At 44.4% G+C, this 14,318-nt stretch overlaps 1 protein-coding gene across 4 annotated transcripts in view; it reads right to left on the bottom strand.

Moving 5' to 3' along the window:
* PTPN3 (protein tyrosine phosphatase non-receptor type 3) overlaps positions 1–10,375 on the bottom strand; it is a 1,880,479-nt gene extending 1,870,104 nt beyond the window's left edge. For 2 of the 4 annotated variants that reach the window (XM_078687726.1, XM_078687728.1), the window contains exon 1: positions 10,256–10,317. The gene's annotated coding sequence lies outside the window, so the exon portion shown is untranslated. Of the gene's footprint in view, positions 1–10,255 lie in introns of all 4 variants that reach the window. The other 2 variants (XM_078687727.1, XM_078687724.1) reach the window with 2 other exon arrangements.
* Positions 10,376–14,318: the final 3,943 nt, after the last annotated feature.

The following is a 14,318-nucleotide window of genomic DNA, read 5'->3' as shown; positions in this document are numbered from 1 at the left end:
ATAATGAGGTACTATCCAAGCATTCCTTTAGGAAGCTCTGTAGATACACAACCCCAATAATCCTTAATCTTTAATAACATTAGTATTTTAATCATGGATGTCATTTAGGAGTCACCTGGTTTGTTTACTGACACCGCCTTTGCAACCCCCTGGCCTCAGAGGTGACAAAATCAGTGGCAATAAGACATGGGGAGGTTGACCTTTCTTGTTTTCAGCTCATAGTTTAATTACGCTAACAGTGAATAATTGTTGTGTACTAAAAACTGGAGTATCAGGTAAGTAAAATAATGTTTTAAATGGTTGTTGTGTGCATGCTTGCAGGTTAGAGTGTGCTTGTGTGAGAGGGGGGAGTGTTGATGTGTATGTGAGCATGTGTGTGTGAGTGTGAGAGAAAGTGGCAGCCAATGGTAGGAGTGATAATAAATGTCACTAAGCAAGTATGAGTGAGTCAGGGTAAGTGAGAATTATGAAATGAGGATAAAAGTGAGTGAACGTCAGTGTGAATGAGTACCTGTGAGTTAATCAGAGTAAGAATGAGTGACAATGTGTGAGTGACCATAAGATTGAGTGCAAGATAGTGAGAATAAATAAGTCTGGGAGAGTGAGAATAGTTGAGCCAGGGTGAGTATGTGATGATGAGTATGAGTTAGTGAATGTAAATTAGTGCAAGGAAACAAGCCTTTGTGCAGTTTTTCCACCACTTTTTTGCTCCATTTCGACTATTAGCTGCTGGCTTTTCAACTCTGAGAGTACACTAAGGCCTGCTAACCAACCCTCAATGCCAGTGTTCTAACCCTATGAAAAAGATATGTTAAACTAGATACACCCAATCGGCAAGTATTGACTTACTTACAAGTCCCAATTATATGGTACCCAGGGCATGTAAGGCAGAGTGTTCATCCAGGGTTGCAGCACGGTTTGTGCCTCCCTGAATAGGACATGGTCAAATGGAGCCTAGCCTGCCTCTGCAAACTGAAAGGGCAGGGTTTTACACTGCTAGTGTGACTTTGCCAGTCTGTGTAATGGCAAAGTCGAACTAGCAGTCCCACTTCCCTTAAGGATATATGTAAGTCTCCCCTATGGAAGGCCTATGAAGCCCTATGGCAGGAAGCTGTATATTATTAAGTAGGACATATGATTTTCGATATATGTCTTAACAACAACACTTCCAAATTGTTGTTTTGCTGTGGAAAGGTTAGTAGCCCTATTGGCTAACATAGGGTTACCGGCTGGCACTCCAGCCCGGCTAACCTCTGAAAGGGACTACCCAACAAGGTGGAGTAAGGTATCAAACTAATCATAGCATTAAATCCAACTTGATGCCCAGGCCAGATTTAATGTCACTATTAATGTTAGCAACTTTTAGAAAGTTGCCACTCTGCGCTTCAGCCAGTCAAGTGGCTTCACAAAGGCCCTGACACACGTATTGCTGAGCTCCTGGAGATATGTGTGAAGAAATCCCAGGCCCAGGAACAAAGGCAGTTGCCGTGGAGTGAGGTGAGTCCTCTTCTCCCAGGATGGCCACTCAGGGTGGTAGCCCAAAAGGCGAGCCTCAAAGGGGAATATACCTTTGAAGGGCCGACTGCGACAACACCCCTGAGCAGGACAATTAGGAGACAGAGCCAGAGAGGAAAAAACGTCTCTAAACCTGTATTCCTGTGGGCATGTAGCAGACTGGTAGCCACACCTATAGGGTGGGGGTCCGTGCTCCCGACAACCAAGGAAGAGTTGTGCCATTTCGAAAGGGGAAAGAATGGGGCACTCTGGGTAATTGCAGGAAACAAGTCACTAGGCAGGGTAGGAATGAGTAGCCACTGGTCAATGACTATGTGGTCCCCTTGGGGCACCTTCCTGCGTTAAATGTGGCACCATGCCCATCAGATAATGCTGGAATCGAAAAGAGGACTGCAGAAGAACTGCCCTGCTGCCATTACCCACACACAGAGAGGTTGCATTGTCCAGAGGACTGCAATGGCAGCACTTTTGGGCAAGTGAGATTGGGACTGTGTCTGCGGACCCTGACACGGGGAAAAGTTGATTTGCCGCCATCACCCACAGCTGTGACTCTAAGGACCAGTCGACGGATCCCCTGGAACCAGCTCTGGGGACACATGAACTGAAAGAACCCAAACTAAAAAGCTGGGTGCCACTGCAGAGGTTTTGCTGCTACCAGTCGACAGGCGCACAAAAGGACAAATCGGAGATTGCCAAAGTTGCACTTGTGTCTGCCGGACCCGGGAGTGCTATCAAAGATCGTAAATGTCGTACTCAAGGGACACAAGTACCCATCTAAGGATATTGACCGAACCGCAGTGCAAAGTGACCGCTGACCAACTATTGCAACATAGAGGACTTCGAGTGACCCCCAATCTCCATGGCCAAAGTCAACCCTCATCACCAGTGAGCCAAGGCACAACCACAGAGGCACCCTCATCGACCGCACCACAACCGGAGCTCCTTTAAGGATCTTTTGCCTGTATCCTCAGCATCAAGACAACTCCATTGATGTCTATGGTGGTCATTCCATAAAGTTTAGAACTTGCTTTAAAAATGCTGTGGTGGTCAGGTAACTGTCCAAAAGTATCTTTTCTTGCCTCTAGACCTTTTCCCTGCGGGATTTGGTCACCCTAGCCCGAATACCCACACTAACTCTTTCAAACCTTTGAAAAATGTATAAACGTTTTGTTTATGAATGCTTGGAGCTTTCACATTTAAAAGTGATAAAAACTTCTAAACCCTGCCCCTCCTGAACCCTCTTGTGAATTTTGATGTACAAGGTCTCTAAAAATTCTTAAAATATGCTTTCTTTTTCATAAATTGTATACATTTTTGTTGTATATCTTTATTGGTGTGTGACTTTCTTATTCTGTTTTCAGTGCTGTTAAAGATTCTACATTAAGTTCCTTTTCCAAGCCTTATTGCTCAGAGGCACAGCTGGGATCTCCTCTTGGTTGCAATCCCTAGTGCAACCAAGGGCTACAACCCCCTCAATGTGAGGGAGGAGCTCAGCGATGTTTTATTGATAAAATCTCCTAAAACCTTGACACCAAGAGTTAACTAATAAACTCTTTTTTTCTCTTAGTAGCCAATTTTATATCACTTTTCACATCACCATTTTTTGCACTGCAACCATCGCCCTTTATACTCTTTACGCTTGGATCAAATGGATTTTAGGAGATGCGATCAATTGATCAAAAAAACATCCCCGAGCTCCTCCCTCACATTGAGGGGTGTGTAGCCCGTGGTTGCACTAGGGATTGCAACCAAGAGGAGATCCCAGATGATGAAGCATGCCATCTCGGTGGGTGATGGGATTCCGTCCTCTTAATAGGACTCCCTCCATGTTTTAGTAGGAGCAGTATGCTTGTACTGGTTGTGTCTTGTTTTGAGCTCGACAGACCAGCGAATTACTTGTTTGATATGTAATATCTATTTGATACCAAGACATTGTAAATATAAAAGAAAGGTGCATTAAATTAACCTACAGACTTAGAATGAATGCCTGTTCCAGGTTTCCTATGATAATAAAGTGTTTATCCAGTTCTCCAACAAGACAGTAGTGCCCAACAAATTCATTGTTACAAAATAAAAGAGCTGACACTGTAGACTTTTTAAATTCCTACGGTCTCCTTAAGTTAGTATTCTCTTGTTTTACTTCCTAAAAATGATGTCAGAATTCCATCAATAAATGGAAAGAAACCTTAACAGTTGCCAAGAAACCAGCTCCCTCGTTCTTGGCAAGAATCAGGGCTAGGCCGGTGCATGAAGATTACAGATTAATGTTTAACCCGTTGTAGGGCCTGTAACTCATTAAAAACACGACCTCCCTGAGTGCTAGGCAGCCGATGCATTCAAAATGAAACGTGAAGGATGGAACACTCTTTCTCTCATGAATGTATATAAATGGAGAGCGATATTAAGAATATACATCAAGTGATTGGATGTGCAAGATTTGGTGAAACATGAGGGTATTGGTTAAAATAATTAAAGAGTAAAACTTTCACACATTTTCATACTTTACACTATATGCAACCTCAACACACAAATACCTGTGGCCTTACCCTACAATACACTTCCCAGGATCTGTGACAGAAACCTATATATATCATGCACAGAAAAAGTGGTGCCCGGTCTGGGGTGATGTGGGACTGAGCCTGCTGGTCACAGCTGCGGGCACTACTGATGTTAAAGAATCTCAAAGCGTTTGCAGGATACACAATAAACGTATATATGCCAACAAGTCAATGGGTAATATAACTATGTTAAAACTCAGAAACATTCTATATAAAGCCTTTTTTCAAAAACGTTATTTAATGGAAAAAATAACACTTGGACTCAATTGCAGGCCATGCAAAATAACAGCGTTGGTGTTTGGGTTCTATAATCTGTGTAAGATAAGGATGGCAGTGTCTGGAATAGTATTTATCCAGTGCTTAACTTGAGACAGTGGTTTTGGGTGCTTGGCACCAGCACTTAAGTTGTTAACACTGGAACTTATCTGGTGACGCTGTCTTAATTTGGAGATGAGCACAACAACAGTGGTTTATTAATTCCATATACATTAAAAATTACTAATACCAGCCACCCAAGCCATTTCTATAGCTCTGGGTGGCCTGGAATAGTCTGAAGTGTCACACTTGTTAGTAGTATGATGATCAGTAGTTATGTTGGTACCGTCATTAACAGAGATAGCAGGTGCTATGAGTGGTTTGAGCTGCAGCGGCCTACTGATGAGGGCCCAGGCACACACACATTATATATATATATCTTTTTAATTCCAAATTTGGCACTGCATTTATTCCACAAGTTGCACGTTTGCGGGTTCCGCAGTGACAAATAGTACATCTCTGATTAATAAATACTGTGCCACATGACGCATTTCAACAGTCTTTGAGATCTAAAATATACAAGTCTGCATGTATGTTAATAGCTTTGACTGGGGTAGTAGGTAGATATGCTCCTGAACTAAATAAAAAATGCACCCCCAAAATACTGTTAGTTCTGGCACATATATCTCCACTGCAGGCTTCCACGCAGAAACCACAGCCGCTTGTCCGCGGTGGGCCAAGACGGGGTCGCGAACCCCTAATTATCCAAACAATCGTAACACCAGTGATAGAAACGATGTATATATAAATGCGACACAGCCCTTGGTACTACAGGCTCCAGAATGCAGTTCACGACAGGAAGTGATCCTGATATTAAAGTACCATCAGAGGAAATGAACTTAAATACCACATCGAACTGCAGTATCCAAACGGCGTGTCTTGGTGTAATGGCTCACCTTTGAAAAAGTTCTAGGAGAACGAAACGCGTCAGGAAATGCCACATGCTGTTCTATTCACCAAATAAAATCGGCAGAAAAGAAGCTTCGTGTGCGACTCACGTACTTTCCAGGAAGAAAGTGGTTTTTGAATATAAATCGGCTGGCTCGGCCGAAGAGTAACGCACCACCAGAAGAGCGCCATCATCCTCCGACCCTGAGCCTTTCATGTTGAATCGTGGGAACGAAGAGGGGGATGCGGTGCCGCCAAGGACCTGCCATGGTATTGGACCCGAGTTAACTTTAAAAGTGAGCTGACACGGGGAAACTTCAGCCAACTAACTTCACCCAAGAACGTGATTAATTAAATTAAAATGAATTACATTTTGAACAGCAGCAAATGACACTACCCACTGGAGGGATATAAATGCGACACAGCCCTTGGTACTACAGGCTCCAGAATGCAGTTCACGACAGGAAGTGATCCTGATATTAAAGTACCATCAGAGGAAATGAACTTAAATACCACATCGAACTGCAGTATCCAAACGGCGTGTCTTGGTGTAATGGCTCACCTTTGAAAAAGTTCTAGGAGAACGAAACGCGTCAGGAAATGCCACATGCTGTTCTATTCACCAAATAAAATCGGCAGAAAAGAAGCTTCGTGTGCGACTCACGTACTTTCCAGGAAGAAAGTGGTTTTTGAATATATATATATATATATATATATATATATATATAGATATATATATATATATATATATATACATACATACATACACACACACACATATATACACACACACACAAATGCACACATTTACATATGCACACACACACACATATACATCCAACCACACCCACAGATACACACATACACACATATATAGACACACACATACATACATATATATATATATATATATATATATATATATATATATATATATACACACGCACATACATATATACACACACATTTATTTTTATTTGGGGGGGGGTCGTTTTCCCTCTCACGGATGTCATGCATGAAAAAGCTGGTCAACCTCGGACAGGGCTTGGAAATGCATTGGGCTGGATAAATATTTCGAAAGGTCAAGCCTGAAAATGATGAACGTTCTATTAAAACTGAGGTTAAAAGAGGATCAAAGGAGGGCTGAACACACCAATGAGGGTCATGGTCTCTCTGCACACTTTTTTTTTTACTATGTTCCTATTGCACAACATATTAGCTGTTCCTGCGAAAACCTGCTTACCCTTCAGTGCCCTTCACGGCGCAGCTCTGCGGAGGCTGCGAGGAGAGGGGACTGACTGCAAGTTCCACCCACACAGCCTCTGGAGAAGGAACTCTCCAGGCAGTACAGAAGAGCCAAAGAAATGAAAACATCATCCCCAGCTTCCTCGATCTCCGGGAGCCCCGTGTAAATATTGATGCTAGCTTCGGCTGCACCGGTGACACACAAGAAAGAAACATTTAGGAAATGTAAGAGGGTGCAACCAACCAGCTAGATGGGAGGCACAAATGTATTGGTTATTACACACACCCGACGGAACGCTATACAGTTTTACAATCATATATAGAACATACGCCGGAGAATAAGTAGTTGGAGGGTGTTTATTCCCATATGAACTGTAGTCGAAAGTAAATTCGTGCATATCAAACAGCGATGAGGCCAAGTCTAAATTAAAACGCAAGTCAAACTAAGTGTCTATTGGAATGTGCTACCTGTGTTAATAATCTCGAGACTCCCAGTAAGAAAATGATATTTCTGAGCTATAGGCTGGATATAAAATGGAACGAAACACTAAGAGAAGACACGCCGGCAGACATTCTCTATTGCAGAACCTTGTCCCGGATTTGTTTTGGACAGTCCAGATCTTGCTGCATATGTCTTTGCAATTTAGTATCTTCTTGGAAATTCATTACTTTCTACGGTTTCCCGATGTTAGGTTGGTAACATGCTTGTTTTAAACGTTTGTTGCGTGTTTTTATTCTGCATAATGTCACGGTTACAAAGCAACATAGCTTTAAATGAGTGAAGCCTTAATACTTGTAGAGGTGACAGTTTCTAATACCCTTAAACGGACAAATAAAAGCTTGGGGAAAGTGGGCCAAATGATTTATGCTAAGCCACCCCTGCTCCACTCATACCGAGGCCCAATCACTTTTATGTTGCCTATGTTTGAGATGGTGCCCTTTCAATATATCCCAGATTACAGCGATTAGGCAATACGAATTTGTCAAATTGCCACCCATGATATTAATAAGTCAGTTTCACAAGACACACCTGAGCACCAGCTTCAATAGGTAACCAATGACACATTTCTCATGTGTAAAAGATCGTTTCCACTCAATAGTATCAATAACAGGAGACTGTTAATATGAAACAATCAATTATATTGATTATCGTAACTCTAGCACACAACTACCTCTAAATAAATATCACTGTAATCTCTCCATTTGTGTATGAAGTGTTCTGGAGTGACTAGAAAAGAAGCCGTCATTGCGATATATACAATACCAAAACAAATAAGAACATTGAGGAAATAGTTCAAGGTAGTAATAACCTCATTGTTCTAAACTTAAACGTTGTTTCCAAGTGGAAACATTATTGACACTTGAAATGGCAACATTTTATCACAGAAACTGCATTGCCTTTCCAGCAACAGTCTGAAATTAGAGATGGAATTTATTTGTAAATGTATGCCCATAATGTGGATTACTGCATTATTGCGTTCCTTGATAAATAGCACAATTTTTATGATATTCATTCAGTGACAGGTATCTGCATTCCACAAACTTTTGTATGAACCAGAATCAAGTGAATAGTAGAAAAGTGAAAACTAAAGCACATTCTTTAAGCAAGTGTTTCATCTATTGCCTGTGACACAGAGGTGCCAATAGAGTGCACATAATATGGTCTGCAGTGATGTGGAAATGTACACCTGCACTGACAGGAGAACAATTGACAAGCGAGATAGAGCAAGAAGTCAAGACTGGGACAATGAAATGTGAAGAGGAAACAATAGTAGAGATGGCAATGGCAGTGAAAGGAAAGGTGCTATAAAAGGTAAGTGGAGATATCAGGGTGAAGAGAGGCCATGAAATGAGACAGGAGAACAGTGACAGGAGAGAAAGTAATAGTGGCCAGAGAGAAGAAACCACTGCAGCCAAAGTGGGGACAAAGATCAAAGAATGATGGGACATGACTGTAGAGAAAGAGTGGGCAGTGACATGAGAGGCAAAGAAAGAAAAGTGCAGTACCATGAGAGAGGTTCAGAGACAGGAGAAAGAGGCAGTGTCAATAAAAACGGGGGCCAGTTACCGAAAAGGGGAGGGAAGTGACAAAATAGAAAGAGAGGCTCTGAGAAGAAAGAAGTAGGGGACAGAACAGAGGGTAGTAACAGGAAAGACAGGGTGTGCAGTAACTGTGGAGTAACTGGAAAATCGGGTCCAGTGATAGGAAAACGAGTGGGGGCAGTGACCGAACAAAGAGTAGGCAGTAACATTAGAGAGGGGGAGCAACAACAGGGTGAGGAGGTGTTGTACAGAAATCCCATACTACAGGTGGCAGCGATCAGTGTCATCTAGCAAGAGGTGTAAGGGCAGGAGAGACAGAGGGGCAGTGACACAAGAGAAAAAGATAGTGACAATAAGGGTTTAGTGCAGGACTCGAGTCGGGGTACCACGCGGGTGGACGGCGTCCCCTCACTTATTTTACAGGGTGGACGCCGTCCCCCCTGCCAAACAGCTGGACTTCACCTTTTTGGCCTCCCTGGGACAGATCGGAGCCACCTTTCGTGACATCACTTCCTGTTGTGACGTCACTTCTGGTGACAGCGTCCCCCCACTTCTTTTTTTAGGACTTGTGCCCTGGTTTAGTGAGAAGAGAAAAATATAGAAAGAGGCAGTCGCAAGAGAGAAGGGCAACTACTGGAGGTAGCCACGGATGGGGAATTGACAGAAGGGATCTAGAGAAAGAGAGGGGCAATAACAACAGAAAAAAAGGGAGAGCTTGCAAGAGCCTTACCATGTCTGGTGTTTCGATAAGAAAGGGCGTGTAAGCAGCACAGGGCGAGACTAAAGTGACAGAGGGGATGGTTTATAAACCCTCTAACCTGTCAACCGAAGTAGCTGGTAGATGCTGTGGTTTTTTTCAAAGCTAGAAATTAGAATAAATGCATAAAGGTTGCACGTTCCTATTGCAGAGCATTGTAAAGAAGGCAAAGGGGAACCCACAATTTGGTAAACTTATGACAGTAAAAAAGTTTAAATGGTCAATTTCCCCAAAATGTGGACTTAACTCATGCGAACCATGGCTTATAAATCCTAAAATAGTGGACTTTTATTGTAGCAAAAGATACACAAGGCAGTGGGGCTATTCATAGAAGTGACGGGTGAGGAATGGGCCTTTAATGAATAGATGAGTGCAGAAAGGGCATTCATGGGCTTAAGGTATAAATAAATGTACACCTTTGATCCATAGGGATCTGAGTAGAAAGGAAGCGACACAGTGAAAGGGATATACAAAGGGAGCCCATGGAAAGAAGGAATAAGAATAAAGTGGGGGAGAATAATAGCATAGCAGATAGGCTGAGAGGAGAGAGAGAAGGCTGAGAGGAGAGAGAGAAGGGGACATGAGAAATGGAAGTATAAACGTGATATGGAGAGCATGTAAGGAAAAAGAAAAGATTAGCATAATACTGAGGCAACAGTATTCAAAGGGCTTTGAGGGGGATACACTTAGGAATAAAATGAAGAGAACGCATGACAGGAGAACTGGCAGAAGGAAAAAGAGATATGTGAGAAGCCAAAATATAAATATAGGTGAGAGAAAGGTCACAGTAAGTAGACTTGACACTCACTATGCACGCACACTAACTACATTGCGCGGATCATCAACATCATTTATTATAACTGTAGCCAAGTGTCATGTGGTCGCACCCTGACCAACTCGACACAGGTGGTAGGTTCCGGAACGTGACACTTACCTCCCGTCTCACGTCAGAGGGTCTCCACAATCCGATCGCCTCTGCCTAGCTTTCGACTCTAAAAAGTAGTTAAAAAAAATATGGAAATCGGAACCAATCAGAAAACTGGATTTTGCTGACACTCATTCTAGAGGGCCGTACTAGGAGGGGCTGGGTGGTTGCACCGCCCCATAAATTCTGCAATTGGTTATAAACTGGAAGATCCCGCCCCGGAAGTGATCGCTCCGCCTTTCCGGAAGAGATCGCGCAATCGCTCCGGAAGGGACCGTCCTAGTCGTACGCATGGCTCACGCCCAGAAGTGCAGTTTCGTGGGCTGGTCTTGATGGTTGTTGTTATTAAGGGCACACTGGCACAGAAGTGGCTCCAGGTTCAGCAGGTGTCTAGGAGCTGCGTGCTCCTCCTGTACCTATTACCTGAAACCAGTGGCATGCAACTAATCGTTAACGAACTTATGGGGGCGTGTAGGGGACTGTCAGCTTCTAGTCTATGGCTTAAGGCAGTGGAGCCTTCGACGCTCGTCAGGTTTGTTCGTATGACTCCCAGTGAATTCCTTGTTGCGCAGTAATAATATCCACGGTGTCTCGTAGAAGGATGTATCTATAAGCCGACGTCGCCGTGTCTGTTAGGCGACTCATGGTGAGGACTGTGGAGCCTTTAGCAGTGGTATGTGGCGTTATTCATCTGATTGCCTCCTCTATGTACTGTGCGGGCATTCCCCCTGCCAGGAAATCTCGTATGTAGCAAAAGAGTTGGAAATGCATCCTTGCAAAGGTGTCCTGTTAGTGCCCTGCCCCCATCACCTTCTGGTTTGTAATCCTACGTTTGTTTACCAAATTCATTCGTTGTGTCCTATATACAGTAATCTGTGTATGAGATGCTCCAGCCTCTTATTAAGCTAAGAATGTTCGATTTGGAGTGGACCACTGCTATTTTGAGGCAAATGAATACCCAATTCTACTCAATCAATCAATCAATCATGCCATTTGTATAGCGCACTACTCACCCGGGAGGGTCTCAAGGCGCTTGGGGGGAGGGGTATGCTACTGCTCGAACAGCCAGGTCTTGAGTTGTTTCCTGAAGGCGAGATGGTCCTGGGTCAGCCGAAGGTGGATGGGGAGGGAGTTCCAAGTCTTGGCAGCCAGGTAAGAGAAGGATCTTCCTCCGGCGGTGGCTCTTCGGATGCGTGGTACGGCTGCGAGGGCGAGGCTGGTGGACCGTAGCTGGCGGGTGGGCGTGTAGAAGGTCAGGCGGTCGTTGAGGTACTTGGGGCCCAGGTCGTGGAGAGACTTGTGTGCGTGGGTGAGGAGCCGGAACGTGATCCTCTTGTCGACGGGGAGCTAGTGCAGGTTCCTCAGGTGGCTGGAGATGTGGCTGCGTCAGGGCACATCCAGGATGAGTCGGGCGGAGGCGTTCTGGATGCGTTGGAGTCTTTTCTGTAGCTTGGCTGTGGTTCCGGCGTAGAGGGCGTTTCCGTAGTCCAGTCGGCTGGTGACGAGTGCCTGGGTGATAGTCTTCCTGGTCTCGGTCGGGATCCAGCGGAAGATCTTGCGAAGCATACGCAGGGTGTTGAAGCACGATGAGGAGACGGCGTTGACTTGTCTGGTCATCGAGAGGGAGGGGTCCTGGATGAAGCCCAGGTTGCGTGCGTGGTCGGTTGGCTTGGGTGCGGTGCCCAGGGCTGGGGGCCACCAGGAGTCGTCCCAGGCGGAGGGCGAAGATCCCAGGATGAGGACTTCCGTCTTGTCCGAGTTCAGTTTCAGGCGGCTGTCCTTCATCCACTCGACGACGTCTTTCATCCCTTCGTGTAGGCAGGTTCTGGCGGTGTCGGGGTCTCTGGTGAGGGAGAGGATCAGCTGGGTGTCGTCGGCGTAAGAGATGATGTTGAGGTTGTGCTGGCGTGCGATGGCTGCGAGAGGTTTCATGTAGATGTTGAAGAGGGTGGGGCTGAGTGAAGATCCTTGCGGGACGCCGCAGATGACTTCGGTGGCCTCTGAGCGAAACGGGGGGAGGCGGACTCTTTGTGTTCTTCCGGCGAGGAACGAGATGATCCACTCCAGTGCCTTCTCTTGGATACCGATGTTGCTGAGGCGCTGGACTAGGGTGCGGTGGCAGACCGTGTCGAACGCAGCGGAGAGGTCCAGGATGATGAGGGCCACTGTTTCCCCCTTGTCGAGCAGGGTCCGGATGTCTACTAGCCCACTGCTCAGTATAAGTGACCGCTGAACAATAGATAATGCCTTCTTGTGTGATGGTCACAGAAGGTCCTTCACTCGTTAACCTTGGGCTCCTTTCTTGCAAGGGACAACCTCGGTGCAGAGGAATGTGCTTTCAAGATGTCCCCTCTCAGTTGTGAGCCGTAGTCACCCATTCCCTATCTTAAGGTTTCGCTGTCCGATGTCGAAAGACCGATTGTGAGCTATACCCCGTGAATTATGCGACGGGGAGAGTCAACTTAATGCAGCAAGGCTGACTAAATTATACAGTGATGTATCACAATTTTAAAAGTCCTAATACACAACCCATTTACTAATCAAAGACAAGAAGAGCTGAAAGTACACTTTGCACACGTTAGACACAGTGACAAATGAGACAAGTACAGAAGCACCGTAAAAGCGTGCTTCAAAACACAGGATGAATAAAACGTACATGCAAACCAATACTAATGCATATAAACAAGTGGCACTAATGAGTTTCTTGTGAAAATGTTCAACGGAAATAGCTATTAATAAAATGGCCTTATTTTTCTAATGCTTTCTGTTTGAATGCACTATTTACAAGTAGGCGCAAAAACATGTAGAAAATAGATACAATCTTGAATTTTCGCATAGTAATACTAGAGCTTCTATTGTTTATCAAAAGCACATTTTATGACGTGAATTTATAAAGTTACATGCTTATATGATGAATGTTGAGAACATTTGTGGTAATATGGTTTTTCTAACTAGCATTTTTTATGTAATAATGTTTGGTGAAAGTTCTATATATTCTTTATTTTGAAATGATTTACATTATATTTGATGTTGGTTTCAAGCCTATTTAATTTAAAACGTGTGATGCTAATTTAAAGGCTTTTTCGAACTTTTTTTCTCTAATGCTGCCCTTTTCCCAGACTTAATATAATGGGGTATTTACTAATAGTGAAACAATGATGACTTTGTATCTCTTTTCACTCATATTAGGTCTTTGTGGACTCTCAATCTTTTGTTTCTCATGACCAGCATGGGACAGCATCTGACTGTTGCAAGTGTCCTAGGCAATGGTCCTGCAAATCTTTTTTCTCTGTGTGCGGCAGTGTAAGGTCTATGTGCGCTGCAACCAAGGCTATGTGCGCCAGTAACCAGACCACAAGTGTGGGTGCAGTGCCAAACTTTTGCTTAAAAAAGTGAAAAGACAGTGCATTACCACACATACAGCACCACTTGAACGGTCTTAAGGCAGGTTTGAAACCGTCCTGCATAGCAATTTGAAACCTTGGCAACTTTGTTGCTACATTTCATTTGTTAATAGAGCTGGGCTGCGGGGTGAGTGTGTGCAGTTGTTTAAGTTTTCATGTTAATTGCAGCTCATGACAGGCTCTGTAAATAACATGAAAACTTTAACAAAAGCTCTCTGTGAGCAGGAAATATAAAATGATAATAACCTAGATATTATTTTATTTTTTGCAGGTTCGGCGCTGGGTTAGGGTAGGGCGGGGCTGGAGGCACAGGGAGAGGTGTTGTTCATATACTCCAAGTGCACATAACTGCTTGGCTGGCCAAACAGTCATGCGCACTTTGCATGTTCCCCACCAGGCTGTATTACACAGCCTGTTGGGAACATGCCCAGGCCCTCAGTCGCCATCTAAACGCCGATCCAGGGTGCTCAGACCAATCACAACGCTGCATTGCAGGGTTGTGATTGACTTTGGAGAGCCTGGGTGCTTCCTGGTTCCAGGAACTGCTGGAGAAGCAGGAGGAGAGACACAGCTGGCGGAAGAGGTAAGTGGTATTTATTTTCCCCACTCTTCTTGTACTCTCCATCTCGCCCCCTCTTTCTCTACCACTCCCCTCGTCTCTTTCGCGT

This window comes from Lissotriton helveticus, chromosome 4_1 (assembly GCF_964261635.1).
Source record: "Lissotriton helveticus chromosome 4_1, aLisHel1.1, whole genome shotgun sequence".
In the NCBI taxonomy this organism is placed as follows: Eukaryota; Metazoa; Chordata; class Amphibia; order Caudata; family Salamandridae; genus Lissotriton; species Lissotriton helveticus.
The sequence above is the reverse complement of the archived record's forward strand: the minus strand, read 5'-3'. Positions and strand labels throughout refer to the sequence as shown.